The sequence below is a fragment of the Apium graveolens genome, chromosome 8 (assembly GCF_009905375.1).
Source record: "Apium graveolens cultivar Ventura chromosome 8, ASM990537v1, whole genome shotgun sequence".
In the NCBI taxonomy this organism is placed as follows: Eukaryota; Viridiplantae; Streptophyta; class Magnoliopsida; order Apiales; family Apiaceae; genus Apium; species Apium graveolens.
The window spans coordinates 265,601,971-265,622,295 of NC_133654.1; the positions used below are offsets into that span (position 1 = coordinate 265,601,971).

General features: G+C 37.9%; 1 pseudogene; it reads right to left on the reverse strand.

Annotated features, from left to right (window-relative positions):
- Nucleotides 1–1,184: 1,184 nt before the first annotated feature.
- Nucleotides 1,185–18,182, reverse strand: LOC141677835 (AP-1 complex subunit mu-2-like; annotated as a pseudogene).
- Between the last annotated feature and the right edge of the window lie 2,143 nt (nt 18,183–20,325).

Sequence of the window (20,325 nt, forward strand, 5' to 3'; positions counted from 1 at the left end):
TCCACCCATTTTAATTTGTGAGAGTACATATCATGCATGTTCACATGTTAGCATATTATTTTTAGAATGTTATTAATTATGTGTATGGGTGTTCACAGATTATTTTGGTCTGAATTCTAGCTTTTTTTCAAACGAATCACTATGAACAATTTGACGGATTTTTTTATCATCCCTAATTTTGCGTATTGGAAAATATTTTTCGGATACACAACATTTTACTTTATTTAGTATGAAAATAATTTCTTGAAAACAATGAATAATTTCAATTGATTAAATAATTTATACTCATGAATCGGAAGATTTGTATAATACAACATCAACAACCCGCCATTAACGTTGTTTAAAGTCAAAATCCTTAGCTCATGCTTGACAAATATACACATTTAAATTGCAGTTATTAAATTTAACAAAAATTTCAATACACACTTTGTTTCGGAAAATATTTTTTTTGGAGAAAAAAGAAAAGAAAGATAAAGAATTAATTTTTTACAACTTGTTCCTGAAAAACTTTTTTGAAAGAAAGAAAAAAAAGATGCAAATATTAGGGAAAAAAATTCAAAATTTGTCTCCAAAATATTATTTAAACTTTTGAAAAGATTAGGAGAATACATTTTACGTTTTTTTTTCTTTTCTATCCTATTCATGAACATAGAAAATACTAGAGTAAAAGAATATCAATTGAACCTTTCAACTACTTATGATTATAAATTTAGTAAAATGTACCACTTGTAGTTTTATATTATTTGTAACATTACGTGCAATGACAACTTCTTAATACATTTCTTACGCCAAAGATTACATGTAAACCCAATTAACAATGATTCTTGAGATTTTGACCAAGTATTATATAAACTTGATGCTTTATTATACGGATAACTTATTTTTTTAGTGATTGTTTAATTTTTCCACAAACGACCTAAACAATCATCGACTGCCCTGAAATTTATAGCATGGTTAGACAACCCCAAATCGCACATTTTTGCTTTCATCTCGATATAAGTATTTGCAACTTTGAGCGCAATGATAAGATAGTTCAAGTGGTGGTTTACTGAGATTATCAATTGAATATTTGAATGATAATAGTTCAAATAGATGTCAACTCCGAATGTATGGGAATTTTTTGTAGATAAATGAAATTTTTCGAAACAAATTAGGAGGCTAAAATATACATAGTGTTATATCCAGATATATAAGTTGGTCGATAAGCAATCAAATTATAAATTTGAGTACAATAATTTTCCTTTAAGAAGTAAACCGCAAATATAGCTATTTCTGTGTGGTTAGAAAGACAACTAAATCTACTTAATTTTTCTTTTTTGGACTAATTTGGCTTAATTACATTGGGTATCTGTTGTAACAAAGCTCGGGGTAAGGGAGAATCGAACCCAGACGACAAGAGATAAGCCCTTAACCACTTGAGATTTCTCATCGCGCTCAATGTACTTAAAATTAAGAACCTGAAAAAAGAAGAAAACTTACTTAAATTAAGGAGAATATGCAGGGCTTGAGGCCATAAGTAAACAATAAACATCTGCAGAAAACCATTTACAAGTTCTAATTCTTCACCCTTGGGACTCACTACAGGTGTTCCGAGGGCGGAAGAACCAATTTGGAGGATCCAAACGTCGAAACCAAACATACTGGCTTCCAAAATGCGCCAACACTTGACAATAGTTTGCCTGGCCATAGTCATGCTTGGCCATTTTGCTTCAACTACCGAAGCGAAAGTCGTCAATAAGTTCTGCAGAACAAGCGATTACAAGCGAATTTGCAATACAATAGTTAGAGGCGCTAAGAATTGGCACGAAGCCACAAGAAATGCAATTGAATCATCTATACAAGTTGCAACAGGTTTGCAAAAAATGACACCTCTACTCGATACAGCACTTGTAAGCGTCCTTGAAAATTCTAAAGCTAGCACCACGACTACATGCAAAGAAACATTTGATGACACAGTTGATACCTTGAAACAATGTTTAAAGTACCTTGATAATAATGATACTGGTAGCCTTAACATTCACTATCTGCAGTGGTTCATATTAGTGACTGCCAAGATGTTTTCGAGGAGTTTGGAGCATCTTTGTCTCCGATCATCTCCAAAATTGCAGCAGATTTGAGCAAGCAAGTTAGCAATAGCTTGGCAGTGTCTGAACAGACCTAATCACAAGCATTCCATGGGGCTATTAGTACAAAATAGATATGCCAAGAAATTACAATTTGTACACAAAGCATTAGATATGCCAAGAAATTGAAGAAAGTTCAGATTTGTAAAGAGGATCAATGTTACACAAGAACAAACCTGTATTCCTGAAACAGTAAAGTATGGAATTTCAAATTTCAAGCGTATGGGAGGCTTTTCTCTCCGGAGCTGCTTCTTCATCCGTAATACTAGGAAGACTAAACTCTGCTCTCAACATATATTCCTACAATGGCCATAAGAAGAGAAGTATTAATTCTCGAGAAAACGCATTAAAAAGGCAATATCAACAGAAGCCTATAACATAAGTCATAAACGCTATGGAAGAGAGTGCAAAACTGGTGAGCTACTACCTTACCACCTGGAAAAGATTTGATTTTCCGGATCAAAGAATCACTTTCAGGTGCATAGGAAGCAGAGCCCATCGAAGTTCTAATATTTGGATTGCTAGAATCAGATGGCACAGGCAACTCGATTTCAACATGTGTGGCGGTGCTGTAAAAATAGCCAAGCCATCTAGAAATCAATCCACAAACCTCAAATTGCAAAGCTACAACTTAAAAAAAATATATGGTGTATACCTACGTTCCTTAAACTGACTTTTGGCCTTTACCGTGAGTTCTATACGACTTCTAGAATGCCTCTCTACTTGAGCTTCCACCCATATCAGAGGCTTTACCTGCAATTTAAGTTTTCTCATTCAGGAAACTCTACTTGGTAACCAGAACAACATCCGAATAAGGCAGTAACCTTTACCTGGGTACTGAGTCTATAAGTCATGACATCAAAAGATCCATCCGGAGGTATGAAGGATATTGTCCGATCATTTTCAAAGCGGGCTAGACGCACACACCTTCGTGAATAGTGTATCTTAGCCCATTAGTAGCAGGAAACAAATTTAGGGAACATGTAAGACAAAAAAAAACCTTTCTACACATTTTTGACAACCAAAAAATTGCAACCCGTAATTTGTTACAAGATTCACTAGATATACGTCTAGCGATAATAGTACCATAACACAGGAAAAAAGAGAAAATTATACATTATTTTTATTAAAATAGTAGAAAGAACCAAGGTTTTACTAATACTTAACTGGAATGACCAATCCAGTCAATTCTTCAGTTTTTTCAGGAAAAAGGAATGGAGATGAAGAAAATTCTCTAAATTGACATTTATACATGGATGGAGGGATTACATAGTTCGGTGACATACTGATGAAACTTTATGTCGTCAAGGTCGATGGCCTTTCCTTTAGTTGATCGTCCTTGAACCTCCAGTAACACTCTATCGTTAAGTCCCAGTTTACATTCGGGCATAGCACTGCAACACATGAGAAGAATTATTGCTTTTTATTTGGGAGTATAAGAAGAGATCATCAAGCTCACAGAGAGTTCTTTAAAATTTGTGAAAGTGAACACATTGTATTATCTCTTTCATAATGGTTAGTTAGTGCTTGTTAACCATGATACACTTCTGCATGGAGAAATCAGGAAGTAATACTGGATGCAGAAGTAAAAATTTAAGTTCAATCTTTGTACAGTCATCTTCGAGGTATCACAGATACATGCTGCAACCTGCAATATATTAGCACTATCTCATCCGTGTTCATTATCCACATTGTAGCATTCCAACCAAATACCACTTAAGTGTTCCAAGAACCCTCTATTGTTTAATAAAAGGGTCTGAATGAATGGTTTCATTGGAATTTTTTGAGTGAATTGAAAGTAAATTCATAACAAAGTTAGGTGATTGTAAAGCATTTTCCCTGATGCTTGAAGGGGAAAAACCTATACTTTAAAGTAAAAAATCTCGGTATGAGAAGGAATCCATCCAGCATTAAAATGTCAAATTTACAAAATGTTTTGGTAATATGGGCATACCAATAGAGCATGCACTTAACCTCTAGCTTTCCCTAACTGCATAATGTGATATCAACAAAAATAACATTAATTATTCTAATAAAAATTTAATATCATTGTTGTGGGATAAAAACTAAGGTTGTGATTACAATTAATGTTAGAGTTGTAAAGCTTCGAGCTTTTATAACTGTTCTCGCGTTGGGGACTAGCTGTCCTCGCAAGATGTCTACGTATCTCTGTGTTGTAGAGAATCGAGCCAAAAACGTTGTTTAGGTTGAGGAGTAAAGCCCTTTATATAAGTGTCGAATATAGGGTTAGACTAGGGTAGGGAGACTTGGTAGAAAAGTCTCCTACTTAGATGGTAAGTAGGACTCTCCCTGACGGTGGATTCTGGATCCTTCCTAGGAGAAGTTCGATACCATGTTAGATACAATGTTGGTGTCATCATGAACCTCATTCTCAGCTCGGCGGGCCCATCACGCAGCTGATTTCGGGTCGTGGGCTACACGACCCACTTTGGGTCGTGGTTGTCATAGTCTGCTCGGACTATTAAAACTCGTATTGGGCCGTGACCGTGACGACCTACTTTGGGCCGTGGCGTCACGGGTTTGACCGAACTTTAGGAAACAATTAATTCAGCATTAATTGTGTCCTTACAAATTACTTTTCATCCATATCATTTGCCCCAACTTCAGGGTAAACTTATAGAGCTTTCGTGGAAGTTATAATGATATAATCGTGACTCAGAGGTAGTTCTGTCCTTCTTGGGTTCGGTCATATTATGAAGTGTGGAGCGACCTACACATTCACAGAATTAAGCGATATTTCACTTTTTGAGACATGCTAATTGAATAGCGTTTTACGCTAAATTGCCCTAATCGGGGCTATATGTCGGGCTTTAATCACCTTTTAACCTTCGTCGAGGTTAATTATAAGGTGAAAACCACTAACAGGCCCTAATCGGGGCGAATTGGACTTAAACACGGCTAATCGGGGCTAATTATCGAGCGTATGTTGCTAATTTAGGCTAATTATAAGGTATATTACGCTAATTTGCCTTAATCGAGGCTAAATGGCCGTAATCAGGGCTAATTTTTGTCTAATTTTCACTAATTGCACCCTAATTAGGGCTAATTTGTATATCTAAAAAATTTCAAATTTTTTTCGTTGCCGTCTAGTCGTTGGTGGCCGATGGGCTCCTCTGGAGCCTACTCGGCTCCCTCCACTAAGCCGGGGGGAGTGGTTGTGGCCTACTCGGCTGAAAATTCCCCCTTTTTTTCGTCGCCGTCTAGGCAACGGTGGCCTAAGGGCTCCTCTGGAGCTCACTCGATCAAGGTCACTTGGTCTAGGGGATGCTTCTTGCCCCCAGCTCGGCTGGGGGTATGATCGTGGCCTCCTTGGATGAATTTTCAAAAATCCCTATATTTTTTGTTGGGTGGTTATCTCCTACTCGGTCGAGAGGCTCCCATGGAGCCTACTCGGCTAACGGTACCCGAACTCAAAGCTTTGGCTTGGTTGCGATGCTCTTATATGGCTGAAAATCTTCGACCGTAATCCTACTCTTCCGAATCCACTCTTTCGAGAGCGCTCGAGATCACTACCACGGCTGAAAATCCTTCAAATGTAATCCTACTCTTCCGAGTCCACTCTTCCGAGAGCGTTCGAGGTGACTACCACGGCTGAAAAGCATTCAAATGTAATCCCACTCTTTCGAGTCCACTCTTTCGAGAGCGCTCGAGTTGAACACCATGGCTGAAAAGCCTTCAAATGTAATCCCACTCTTCCGAGAGCGCTCGAGGTGACTACCACGGCTGAAAAGCCTTCAAATGTAATCCTACTCTTCCGAGTCCACTCTTCCGAGAGCGCTCGAGCTGACTACCACGCTGAAAAACCTTCAAATGTAATCCTACTCTTCCGAGAGCGCTCGAGGTGACTACCACGGATGAAAAGCCTTCAAATGGAATCCTACTTAAGAAACTCTACTTGGTAACCAGAACAACATCCGAATAAGGCAGTAACCTTTACCTGGGTACTGAGTCTATAAGTCATGACATCAAAAGATCCATCCGGAGGTATGAAGGATATTGTCCGGTCATTTTCAAAGCGGGCTAGACGCACACACCTTCGTGAATAGTGTATCTTAGCCCATTAGTAGCAGGAAACAAATTTAGGGAACATGTAAGACAAAAAAAACCCTTTCTACACATTTTTGACAACCAAAAAATTGCAACCCGTAATTTGTTACAAGATTCACCTGATATACGTTAAGCGATAATAGTACCATAACACAGGAAAAAAAGAGAAAATTATATATTATTTTTATTAAAATAGTAGAAAGAACCAAGGTTTTACTAATACTTAACTGGAATGCCCAATACCAGTCAATTCTTCAGTTTTTTCAGGAAAAAGGAATGGAGATGAAGAAAATTCTCTAATTTGACATTTATACATGGATGGAGGGATTACATAGTTGGGTGACATACTGACGAAACTTTATGTTGTCAAGGTCGATGGCCTTTCCTTTAGTTGATCGTCCTTGAACCTCCAGTAACACTCTATCGTTAAGTCCCAGTTTACATTCGGGCATACCACTGCAACACATGAGAAGAATTATTGCTTTTTATTTGGGAGTATAAGAAGAGATCATCAAGCTCACCGAGACTTCTTTAAAATTTGTGAAAGTGAACACATTGTATTATCTCTTTCATAATGGTTATTTAGTGCTTGTTAACCATGATACACTTCTGCATGGAGAAATCAGGAAGTAATGCTGGATGCAGAAGTAAAAATTTAAGTTCAATCTTTGTACAGTCATCTTCGAGGTATCACAGATACATGCTGCAACCTGCAATATATTAGCACTATCTCATCCGTGTTCATTATCCACATTGTAGCATTCCAACCAAATACCACTTAAGTGTTTCAAGAACCCTCTATTGTTTAATAAAAGGGTCTGAATGAATGGTTTCATTGGAATTTTTTGAGTGAATTGAAACTAAATTCATAACCAAGTTAGGTGATTGTAAAGCATTTTCTCTGATGCTTGCAAGGGAAAAACCTATACTTTAAAGTAAAAAATCTCGGTATGAGAAGGAATCCATCTGGCATTAGAATGTCAAATTTACAAAATGTTTATGGGCATATTAATACAGCATGCACTTAACCTGACATCATTCTAGCTTTCCCCAACTGCATAATGTGATATCAACAAAAATAACACTAATTATTCTTATAAATTTTTAATATCATTGTTGTGGGATAAAAACTAAGTTTGTGATTACAATTAATGTTAGGACTGTTGAGCTTCGAGCTATTATAACTGTTCTCATGATGGGGACTAGTTGTCCTCGCAAGATATCCACGTATCTCTGTGTTGTAGAGAATCGAGCCAAAAACGTAGTTCTAGGTTGAGGAGTACAGGCCTTTATATAAGTGTCGAGTATAGGGTTAGACTAGGGTAGGGAGACTTGGTAGACAAGTCTCCTACTTAGATGGTAAGTAGGACTCTCCCTGACGGTGGATTCTGGATCCTTCCTAGATCCTTCCTAGGAGAAGTCCGATACCATAGATACAATGTTGGTGTCATCATGAACCTCATTCTCAGGCCTGCTCGGCGGGCCCATCACGCAGCTGATTTCGGGCCGTGGGCTACACGACCCACTTTGGGTCGTGGTTGTCATAGTTTGCTCGGACTATCAAAACTCGTATTGGGTCGTGACCGTGACGACCTACTTTGGGTCGTGGCGTCACGGGTTTGACCGAACTTTAGGAAACAATTAATTCAACATTAATTGTGTCTTTACAGATTACTTTTCATCCATATCATTTGCCCCAACTTCAGGGAAAACTTCTAGAGTTTTCGTGGAGGTTATAATGGTCTAATCGTGACTCAGAGGTAGTTTCGTCCTTCTCGGGTTCGGTCATACTATGAAGTGTGGAGCGACCTACACATTCACAGTGAATTAAGCGATATTTCACTTTTTGAGACATGCTAATTGAATAGCGTTTTACGCTAAATTGCCCTAATCGGGGCTATATGTCGGGCTTTAATCACCTTTTAACCTTCGTCAAGGTTAATTATAAGGTGAAAACCACTAACAGACCCTAATCGGGGCGAATTGGACTAAAACACAGCTATTCAGTCCTAATCGAGGCTAACTATCGAGCGTATGTTGCTAATTTAGGCTAATTATAAGGTATATTACGCTAATTTGCCTTAATCGAGGCTAAATGGCCCTAACCACGGCTAATTTTTGTCTAATTTTCACTAATTGGGCCTAATTAGGGCTAATTTGTATATCTGAAAATTTTCAAATATTTTTCGTTGCCGTCTAGGCGTTGGTGGCCGAGGGGTTCCTCTGGAGCCTACTCGGCTCACTCCACTCGACCGGGGGTGGCCACCATGCCCCCACTCAGCTGAGGGGAGTGGTCGTGAAATACTCGGCTGAAAATTCCGCCCCCCTTTTTTCGTTGCCTTCTAGGCGACGGTGGCCGAAGGGCTCCTCTGGAGCTCCCTCGACCAAGGTCACTTGGTCTAGGGGATGCTTCTTGCCCCCAGCTCGGCTGGGGGGTGTGATCGTGGCCTCCTTGGATGAATTTTCAAAAAATCCCTATACTCTTTGTTGGGTGGTTATCTCCTACTCGGTCGAGAGGCTCCCATGGAGCCTCCTCGTTTAAGGGTACCCGAACTCAAAGCTCTGGCTTCGTTGCGATGCTCTTATATGGCTGAAAAATCTTCAACCGTAATCCTACTCTTCCGAGTCAACTCTTTCGAGAGCGCTCGAGATCACTACCACGGCTGAAAATCCTTCAAATGTAATCATACTCTTTAGAGTCCACTCTTCCGAGAGCGTTCGAGGTGACTACCACGGCTAAAAAGCATTCAAATGTAATCCCACTCTTTCGAGTCCACTTTTTCGAGAGCGCTCGAGGTGACCACCACGGTTGAAAAGCCTTCAAATGTAATCCCACTCTTCCGAGAGCGCTCGAGGTGACTACCACGGCTGAAAAGCCTTCAAATATAATCCTACTCTTCCGAGTCCACTCTTCCGAGAGCGATCGAGGTGACTACCACGCTGAAAAAACCTTCGAATGTAATCCTACTCTTCCGAGTCCACTCTTCCGAGAGCGCTCGAGGTGACTACCACTGCTGAAAAGCCTTCAAATGTAATCCTACTCTTCCGAGTCCACTCTTCCGAGAGCGCTCGATGTGACTATCACGGCTGAAAAGCCTTCAAATATAATCCTATTCTTCCGAGTCCACTCTTCCTAGAGCGCTCGAGGTGACTACCACGGCTGAAAAGCCCTCAAATGTAATCCAACTCTTCCGAGAGCGCTCGAGGTGACTACCACGGCTGAAGTCAACGCCCGTAATGCAGAGCATCAGCACAGAGCCTCCTATTATAACAGGAGGGTTAAAGAGAGGTTCTTCCAGCAAGGAGACATGGTTTTGAGGAAGATTGGGCATCAGGAGTTGGCGAGAAAGGGAAGCTAGCCCCAAATTGGGAAGGACCTTACAAGGTCAAAAAGACATTGGGACGAGGATCCTACAAATTGGAAACTTTGGGCGGAAATGAGTTTCCCCGAACCTGGAACGCATCAAACCTCCTATTATTAGGTATGTGTACCCGAGCACACCTCCTCTTAACGATAAAAGAAAACCAATTGCCCCGAACAGTTGGTTAAAGCAGGTTCTACTAAGGTGAGTTAGCTTCCATGGCACTAAACTCTTCTCGTCATGTTGATCCGCGAATCCCGGTACAAAGGCATCCGATCAACTGACTCCAGACTTGCCATATCGATACCCTTGGTCCTGGCAGCATGAACCAAGTAAGAGTAGGTTTTTTTGAACAATTACTGTACACAGGCCCAATTCCTTGAAGAATTCACATGATGTGAGCCTCCGCTTCCGGTATCATGGCAAGGGGTTAACAACGTATAATGGACTTCAGAGGTTCGCACTCTTGCATTCTATACACTCTTTCTTTCATCATTCATACACATCTTATCTTTGTTTCCCGGGCCTCTAGTGAGTTATAGACAAATTTAAAAATGTCAAATCTTTGATGATAGAATCATCTATGATTGAGTTGCGAAAACTTCTGGATATGTATCCTACATCTGAAGCGAATTCTTTCTGGTTAAAGAATCTTTTTCTAGCTGCTCTTCAACAATTAGGAGATTCTCTAGAAAAAATACGGGGTTCTGCTTCTAGAGGCACCATGCTACTGGGTGGTGATCCCACTTATGGGGCCAAATCGAGCAAGCGTGGTAGCGTTCAGTGCTCTACGATCAGAGTTCTATTCTACGGCTAATTGTGTTTACTTGAAATCTTACGTATCAGATATCTTGTTATCTAAAAAATTCTCGTTACTGCGCTTTAACGATACCGGAAGTTTTAAAAATAGGATTACGAGGCATGAAAGCTTTCTGTTATGCTATTAGATGAGAGTTACCGTAAACACACAAATTCCACCCCGTTGGCTGCAGTTTTAGCTTCTATATGTGAGAAATTAACAAAAATAAAGAAGTTTTATGCACAAAACAGAAAAATAAAATGAACTAAAAGAGAGCAGATTTTTATAATTCTTCATTCTAGCACACTACAAGCAAATTTTATACATGAGTACTCCAATATGAAAACTTGCACACACATTGACTAGCCACACAACTAAACACAACATAAGAATTCGTAAATATTTACCAAACAAAGACAAAGAACACCATATATGAAAACGAACACACTACTTGGCATCTACATACACTTATTTAAACCTTCTGGAGTCGACGGACTCCTCTAGTCTCCCCCGCCGTTGGCACGATTTATTGCAGCTTGCACAATAAGTGCTTTCTGCACTTGTACTAGCGGCCTCCTTCGGTCTTCCTGACTGCTAGTGTGGTCCCTTATTTGTTGCATAGCGTCTGCTATCATCTCAGGATCGATAGCAGGCAGATGCTCCCAGAAAAGTGCTAGCATGTGCTCCCAGTAGAGCTTTGTTGCATCCACTTGTGCGATTTCATTTGAAATAATTGAAAATCTGTCAATTCCTCCATTGAGATCCATGGCTATTTACTTTCTTCTACTAAGTGTCATTTCCTTTGTGCCTAATAGAGACTGAAGGAAACTTCTATTTATAGGCGTTGGAGTCCCTTAACTCTTTTCACCAACTAAAATTATATTAATAGTTGAAGTTTTGTTTTTCGCGGGTATCGCCACGCGTCTTAACCCTGTCTTCGATCCAAAATCGTGGTATCGCCACGCTTCTTAACCTCGTCCCCATCCACTACATAAGAAATAACTTGAATAAAGACTTTATTCGAGAGTAGTTGAATCAATAGCATTGGATTCAAGGGTCTGAAAGATGCTCGACTATTAAAGGAAAGGGATGCCTATTTGACTCAGCTGCTCTCGAATAAGGTCTTCATTCAAGTTATTTCTTATGTAGTGGACGGAGACGGAAATAAGACGCATGACGATACCACGATTTAGGGTCGGGGACGGAGTTAAGAAGCATGGCGCTACCCGCTAAAAACAAAACTTCAACTATTGATATAATTTTAGTTGGTGAGAAGAATTAAGGGCCTCCAACGCCTATAAATAAAAGCTTCTTTCAGTCTCTATTAGGCACAAAGCAAATGGCACTTAGTAGAAGAAAATAAGTAGCCATGGATCCCAATGGAGGGATTGACAGACTTACTATTATTTCAAATGAAATCACATAAGTGGAGGCAGCAAAGCTCTACTGGGAGCACATGCTAGCACTTTTCTGGGAGCATCTCCCTGCTATCGATCTTGAGATGATAGCAGACGTTATGCAACAAATAAGGCACCGCATTCGCGGTCTGGAAGACCGGAGGTGGGCGCTGGTACAAGAGCCAGCAAGCACTTATTGTGCAAGCTGCGATAAATCGTGCCAACGGTGGGGGAGACTAGAGTAGTCCGTCGACTCTAGAAGGTTTAAATAAGTGTATGCAGACGCAAAGTAGTGTGTTTGTTTTCATGTATAGTGTTCTTTGTCTTTGTTTGGTGAAGATTTACGAATTCTTATGTTATGTTTAGTTGTGTGGTTGGTCCGAGTGTGTAAGCTTTCCTATTGGATGTACTCTCATGTATAAAAACTTGCTTGTAGTATGCTAAAATGAAGAATAATAAAAATTTGTTCTGTTTTAGTTCATTCTATTTCCCTGTTTTGGGCACAAAAATTCTTTATTCTTGTTAATTTCTCATATATACAAGCTAAAACTATAGCCAACGGGGTGGAAGTTGAGTGTTTACAATAACTCTCATTTAACAACATTAGCAGAAAGCTTCCATGCCTCGTAATCCTATCTTTAAAACTGTCGTTGTCGTTAAAGCGCAGTAACGAGAAGTTTAGATAACAAGATATCTAATACGTAAGATTTCAAGTAAGCACAATTAGCTATAGAATAAAACTCTGATCGTAGAGCACTGAACGCTACTACGCTTGCTTGATTTGACCCCAAAAGCGGGATCACCACCCAGTAGCATGTTGCCGCCAGAAGCAGAACCTGGTATTTCTTCTAAAGAATCTCCTAATTGTTCCAGAGCAGCTAGAAAGTGATTCTTTAACTAGAAAGAATTCGGTTCAGATGTAGGATACCTATCCAGAAGTTTTTTTTTGAAGTAAAAGTAGATTTCATTACTACGAAACATCATACATAATAGCCTCCACCACGCATAACGGAGGAGACGCAAAAAGAAGTTGGCAATAAGCTAAACAAGGATATCTAGCTAATTCATGAGCTACCCTGTTAGCGTTTTGCCTAACAAAATTAATTGACACATGCTCGAGTTGAAGTAACTGACAGCGGCAGCTTTCGACTACCACCCCCACCTCTAGATAATTCGCATTTCCACTCTGAATTGCTCGAACCGTGAGTTGAGAGTCTGATTCAATGTAGACTCTCTTATTTTGCAGATGTTGATCTTTGACCCAAGACAATGCCTCCCGGATACCTATTGCCTCAGCCTCAAACACCGAACCTGGCGCCTGCATACTGTGAGTTTTGCCTGCAATGAAGCCCCCCTCCTGATCTCTTAGAACCATGCCTACTGAGAATGTATCTACCCAATCACGAACACTAACATCCACATTGATCTTAAATGCTCTTGCCTCCGGAGGTATCCACCTTCTTACCAGTTTAACTCCCCCACCTACATTCGAAGACCTATCCAGAAGTTTTCGCAACTCAATCATAGATGATTCCATCATCAAAGATTTGACCTTTTCAAACTCTGTCTGTAACTCACTAGAGGCCCGGGAAACAAAGATAAGATGTGTACGAACGATAAAAAAAGAGTGTACAAAATGCGAGAGTGCGGACCTCTGAAGTCCGTTAAACGTTGTTGATCCCATGCTATGATACCGGGAGCTGAGACTCACATCATGTGAATTCTTCAGGAAATTGGGTCTTTGTACAGTAATTGTTCAAAAAAACCTACTCTTACTTAATTCATACTGCCAGGACAAAGGGTGTCGATATAACATGTCTGGAGTCAGTTGATCAGATCCCTTTCTACCAACATCCGCGGATCAACATGACGAGAAGAGTTTGGTGCCATTGAATTAACTCACCCAAGTAGAGCCTGTTTTAACCTGTTGTTCGGGGCAATTGGTTTTCTTTTGTTGTTAAGAGGAGGTGTTCCCGAATGCACATGCATAATAATAGGAGGGTCTATTCCCCCGCCTTTACTGTGAGTTTTCTTCTTAGCTGGGCTACCTTGCATTAGGAATAACTTACCCAAACCCTGTTTCCAAGCCTCTCTAACTCTCAGCGTCACCTCCGGCCACAGGCCAGGAATTCCATCCATATGTGCTAGCTTTGGTCGAAACTACTTAATCTAATAGTGTTTCTTGTAATTTAAATTTAGAATTCCAGATTCATTAAACTGATTAATTAGCGGTAAATCCTTTCATTTTAATAGGGTTATTGCCCGCGTCTGGTTCTGCTTGATCCTTGATTGGCTCTCCGCTTCGCCTCTTATTAGGAAGGCGGCAACTTGTTTGTGTATGACTTTAGCCTATTCCGGAGCCCTAATTGAGCGGGCCTGTCAATATGTTTCGTTGGATACAATCTTTCGCTGGAGCTCTTCTAGTAGCTTCTCGTTTCTCACGCTCTGTCGTTGCCACGGACCCCTCTCTCTTTCTTCAGGGTTTGGCTCAGCACGACTTCTATATATAGTACGTCTGCCCGTTGATTATTCATCTTAGCGGTGGTTTTACGAGCCATTATCCGTAATTTCTGCCCTAACGGGGATCGCTGTCTAGTCTCAATGCGCTATTCTTTGGCCTATGTTTCACGAGACCTTGTAACCTCGTTTCTATCGCAGAAAAGCCATTTTTGAGCGGAAAAAGACTGAGAAAGATGCTTCGGTGGCCTCAAATAGGAAGGCGCCGAGATCCTCCCTCAAATAAAAGAGATTGTAGAAGGCGGAAATCATCCGAAAAAAGTAAAATGCATCTCGGAAATAAATAAGACATGAGAATTCTTTAAAATCAGAAGGCGGAAAAGACGGCGGGGTTGAACAAAATAAAGAGGTACCGGGGGCAGCTATATTTCGAATAATGAGATGATCACGGATTTTATCAAGAACTACTTGATGGGGATTTATGAAAGGTTAAATCTAAGTGCTAAAGCACGAAAGCCGAAGGGTAAGCCAAGGGTGTGATAACATCGAATGCGCTGCGAATTTTGTGGCGTGAGAGGTTGAGGAGAAGGCGGAACCATTTACCATTTCTCGCTCGCTTGAAAGACGGCCTGGGGCATTTTATCCCGATAGCAAGGTCTGGCGTCTGATCAAAAGATCAGTAAATCGGTGGAAGTGAGGGGATGGGAGCCTTAGCCCTTAGAATTTTATTAATCCAATTCTAAGCCGGTGTACGCTGCTAGATGTTTCTGATCAATAAAACAGGAAGAGGGGTCAGCCAAAAAAAAGACCACCAAAAGTAACAACCACCAAGATACGCGTAGTGATTCGATCTTTTGATCACCCGCTTTTTGAAAACCCTTTTTGGGGGCTTCCGCCTTACACACGGAAGATTGGATTGCCTGAATCGCGATATATTGTGTTATGATCACCTCATATTGATAAAAAGTCCAGAGAACAATTTGAAATGGAAATAAAGAAACAGTTTCTGGTCATAAAGCAGAAAGGCATGAATTGCACAAGTCCTTTCGGTTAAAGCGTCGTGCGGCTCGTAGGACATAAGACTTCTTGGTCAAGCAAAAAAAGATTTACCGACTGGATGCTCCTACCCCACCATGCATGGCCCTTTTTACTTTATCTTAAAAGAGGGGGTATGAAGTGTGGGAAAGAATACAGGAAGTGTATGATACAATAGGTAACCTTAACGAGTGGCGGCAACCCTCTTGATTGATCAACGCGACTGAACTATGCTTAGACGCTTCGTAAAACCGTGGCGATCTACGAAAGGAGTTGATGGATGAGTAGGCTTCTCCTTTCGATTCAGCATTAATTATGTCTTTACAAATTATTTTTCATCCATATCAATCATATTAACATTTCCATCAAAATTGGGTGCCTTACTTAGGATAACAACAATACAAAACAATGATGGTCAGTTATACCATAACATACCTTAAATTTGTTCGCATCTTTAATGCTCCAACAACGACCTAATAACTTGTCCGTTGTTATTTACAAGTACATTGACACTCTCAACAACATCTAACAACACCTGAAACAATTCAAGAAATTTTCAAAATCTCGTGACTTTTATAAAGTTAGCCGGAAAACAACACAATAACAAAAGCTACCTCATTGTTCTTGTAATGTATCCCTTCACTGCGCCAAGATACAGCATTTGTAACAGCCATTGGAGGCCTATGAAAACTTCCATCTTATAGGCATCAGTCTTGATAAACTCACTCAAAATGTTCGCTTCAGTGAATTGGGGGTAACCAAAGTCCATCATTTCGTCAAGCAGCTCGCAGCTCATACTGCAAAACCAAACAAAAAGACCAACACAATAACACTAATATGAAACAGTATTAGACTGCCTAATGCAAGCAATAACTATAGTGAGATGTAATCTTACGACGACAACAAAATTATCTCTAAGTGATTCCTCTTCTAACTCTTCAAAATAGTGCCCAAATACCTGCAGGCCAAAGTAAGATCTCAATACAAAATTTTAGCTAATAAAAATGATAATTATTAAATATTCTCATCAGAACGGTAAAAGCAGTAATCATATATTACCGAATGGCTTACATTAACAACGCGGTGTAGAAACGAAAGGAGGCTGGCAGCATTACAGTCCTGCCTCGAAGCAATCATCAAATATACATTATTGTGTTGTATAAACATATAAGTTACGCCATTATCGTATACAACCGGATCTTGCGAATCTGAATCTCCCTATCCACATACAAAACACGAAACAATAAATTCACTTAAATCAATACATAGCCCCAGTAGCAAATTTATCACTAAACTAAAATGAAAAATACTTTAATCGAGCCTAGAAACACTTTAGCAATGTACTCAATCGATCACATTATAACTCAATTTAAATTGCAACCAAAAGAAATTTGTACTTTGGAAAATCCATCAACTAAACTAAAATAATAACTTTATCGAGCTACACCTATACCTACAAGCTGAGAAACTTTAAGGACACACTAGACGAATCATAATTCAGTCGCTTAAAGAAAATTGCAACCAAAACAAATTTACGTTTGCAAATTTATCAACTAAGCTTTAAATATATTATAACTTGGTAGAGCTACAACTACACTACTACTCGAAACACTCTAAATATGTACTATAAAATCAAAATTCAGTCACTCAGCTAAAACCTAAAACTGCAACTGAAAAAAAAAACTAAAACTACAAATTTATCATCTAAACTAAAAACGAATTATAACTTAAACGAGCTACAACTATACTCACACCATGAAAATGTACTGTATAATTCACAATTTAGCTGCTTAACTAAAGTGCAACCAAAACGAACTCAGAATTACAAATTATAACTAAATCACACCTCAACTATAATTGCCACTCTAGAACTTGAACAATGTACTAGAGCAACCATAATTCATCAATTAAACCAAAAAGAAATTATAACTAAATCGCACCGCAACAATACTTACTTACAACTCGAAACACTTTAAAAAAGTTTTAGATCAATAATAATTCAATATCTCAAGCTCAACTAAATTCACTTCCAAATTAATCGCACAAAAACTATACTTAAAACTCAAACACTTGAACAATGTACTAGACCGATCATAATTCATCATCCAAACTAAAAAGATACTATAACTTAATTGCATTGCTGTTACACTTACAACTCGTAACACTTTAACAATGTACTAGATCAATAATAATACAGTAGCTCAAGCTCAACTAAAATCACTTCAACTCAATCGCACCACAACTATACTTACAAACACTCGCAACAACTATACTTACAACTCAAAACACTTCAACAATGTGCTAGATCGATCACAACACAACTTGTACTTACAAATTCATCAACTAAACTAAAAATTTATGATAACGTAATCGCACCACAACTAAACTTACAACTCAAAACATTTTAACAACGTACCAGATCGATAATAATTCATTAACTCGAGCTTAACTAATATCATAACTTAATTGGACTGCAACTGAACTTACAAACACTCGAAACACTTCAACAATGTGCTTGATCGATCACAACACAACTTATACTTACAAATTCATCAACTAAACAAGAAATTAACTTAATCGCACCGCAACTACACTCGCAGCAACTATACTTACAACTCGAAACAACAAATTTAAATGATCATTGATTAATCACTCTAATTACAGTCAATTAAAACAAATTAAGTGTGAATTATATATAATAGACCTGTTTATCGATGAGATTAGCGAACGATTTTTCAGCTTGCGAAGCGGAGACGTCGCCTCGGTAATCGTGCCGGACGAGAATCCGGCCTATGATGTCCAGAATGAACAGCGCCGACGCCGCGCCGGCCATTAAAGGTGATCAACAAGCTAATTAGATCTGATTATAAGTTGTATTATAAGCAGTAGTGAAGTTGTGTGTATATTTTGAAGTTGTGTGTATAATTGAGACCGTGAAGATAGAGACGCAAGTATAAAGTAGTGAAAATGACATTTAAAAGTGGGTGAAGGGCCAGGTTACATTGATTTTTAATGGATAAAATAGAGATAGCGGGGTAAAAGTAGCATGAAAATGAAGAAAAAGTGGGAAAATAAGGGGATTCATTGACTATTTTTGATAAATTTTGAAATGTAAAAAAATGAATGGTACATAAAAAAAGTGTAAAGAAATGAAAAGGACAGAGGAAATAGTAAAGGACTTCCAAGACATGCTTCTTGACAAAAGTTGTGCATGCCATTTATTAATTAAATATAATAAAATTTAAAATATAATTATTATACTAATATACATACAGTGAACCTAAATATAAAATTAAGTTTAGTTGATAATAACAACCTAATATCATTATAACACTCATTTTATTAATAATTTTTTAGATATTCAAATATATGTAAATATTTTAAAATTATATATTTATTATTTCTGGATATTTATAGTATTAAAATAATTATTAAAAATATAAAAAAATAATTAGTAAAAAACATGTCAAATCATGGAAAGGCATGCCGAGCTAATTGACGTCATAGCATGTCTATCCTGGCATACTCGTGCCGCTGTGACATGCACCCTAGAAGATAGTGACAGTGGAGTGATATATTTAGGTTATCTAAAAAAAATGAATATCTAATGAAAATTTTGTATTTTCAAAGTATAAATTAGTATTTATAAATTTTTTAAAAGTTATATTGGAAATTGAATTGGACAACTCATTTAAAATACAAATTTTATTTTCAAAACACGGATATTATTCGATCTATATTATTGTATTAAAACCGAATTTAATAAATCGTTGATCGGTAATATGAACTCGATCGATTTACTTGATATCAATGAATTTCGTAATATGATTTTATTAAAAATATAATTATAAACATGTTTAAAAATGCAATCCAAAATTACACGATTTATTTTGTATAAATAAACTAGGTAATATGATTAATATCCACTATTATCATTTTATTATGTCCAAAAATAATCGTTCAGTTTAAAAAATATACTAACTAAAAGGTATATATTTTTTTAAAAAAAGAAAAAATTGTCGTTCTGATTTTATATTATGACAATTATCATTTTATTTGATTTGATTGAATAAAAGTTGAATTTAGATTGATGGATGAGATAAAAAAAATCAAGGAATATCATTAAAATTACATTATAATCATAGAAAAAATGAAACAAAATATTTCTTTTTATAGGTCCTTCTGCCCAGAATAACCATTCTGAAATAAGGTATCGTAAATGCCCACCACATACTCTTTTTTTCGTGAAGTATTGAGATGAGACGCCACTTCCGGTGAAGTATTAAGGTGATACTTGTGGAGTATCATGGCATACTTCTCTATCAGTGAATTATCAGTCCTTATACTCTTTTTTCACTGAGCACCGTCATCGGAGTAATATGTATTTTTTGAAAATTTAAATATTTATTTAATAATTTTATAATTTAAACATGAACCATATTTTATAATTTTTAATATTTCAACGTTTAACAATTCCCTGTCCGGGGTTTAAAATTATTTAAAGATGAATAAAGTAAAATCGATTAATGTGTGAACCTTAATTTAATAATTTTAAAAGTTTAGATGATACTCCAGTGACAAGTGAGTATATCACATTGTACTCCACTCACAAAAGAGTATTCGTGCTGATACTCCACTAACAAAGGAGTATCATTCTGATACTCTTACGCCTTTGCAGTATCAAGTTGTTATCCCACTCAAAATGAAATATTTGATGAAAATTTTGGGTAGCTTAAATTTTGGTGGGTATTTCGGACATTAGTTATTTATATATGATTGTTTAGGCTTTTCACTCGTAATCATAACAATATAAATATCATATTTTAAATAATATAAACTTAGTCTAAATAAAAGTTACTAAGGTATATATATTTCTCGGAGGAAAATGACCCGACAACCACTGTCTTGGGTTAATTTTGGAATGTACAATAAGTTATTATTAAATTGAGGTACATATGAAATACTTATTAAGTATAGTGTGTTGGTACACGATACAGGTTTTTCTCTCCCTCTGTGAGAGTTGTTTGAATGTCTTCTCTCCTTTCTATCATATAGAATTGTGAGAGTTTGTGGTGAGAATGGCA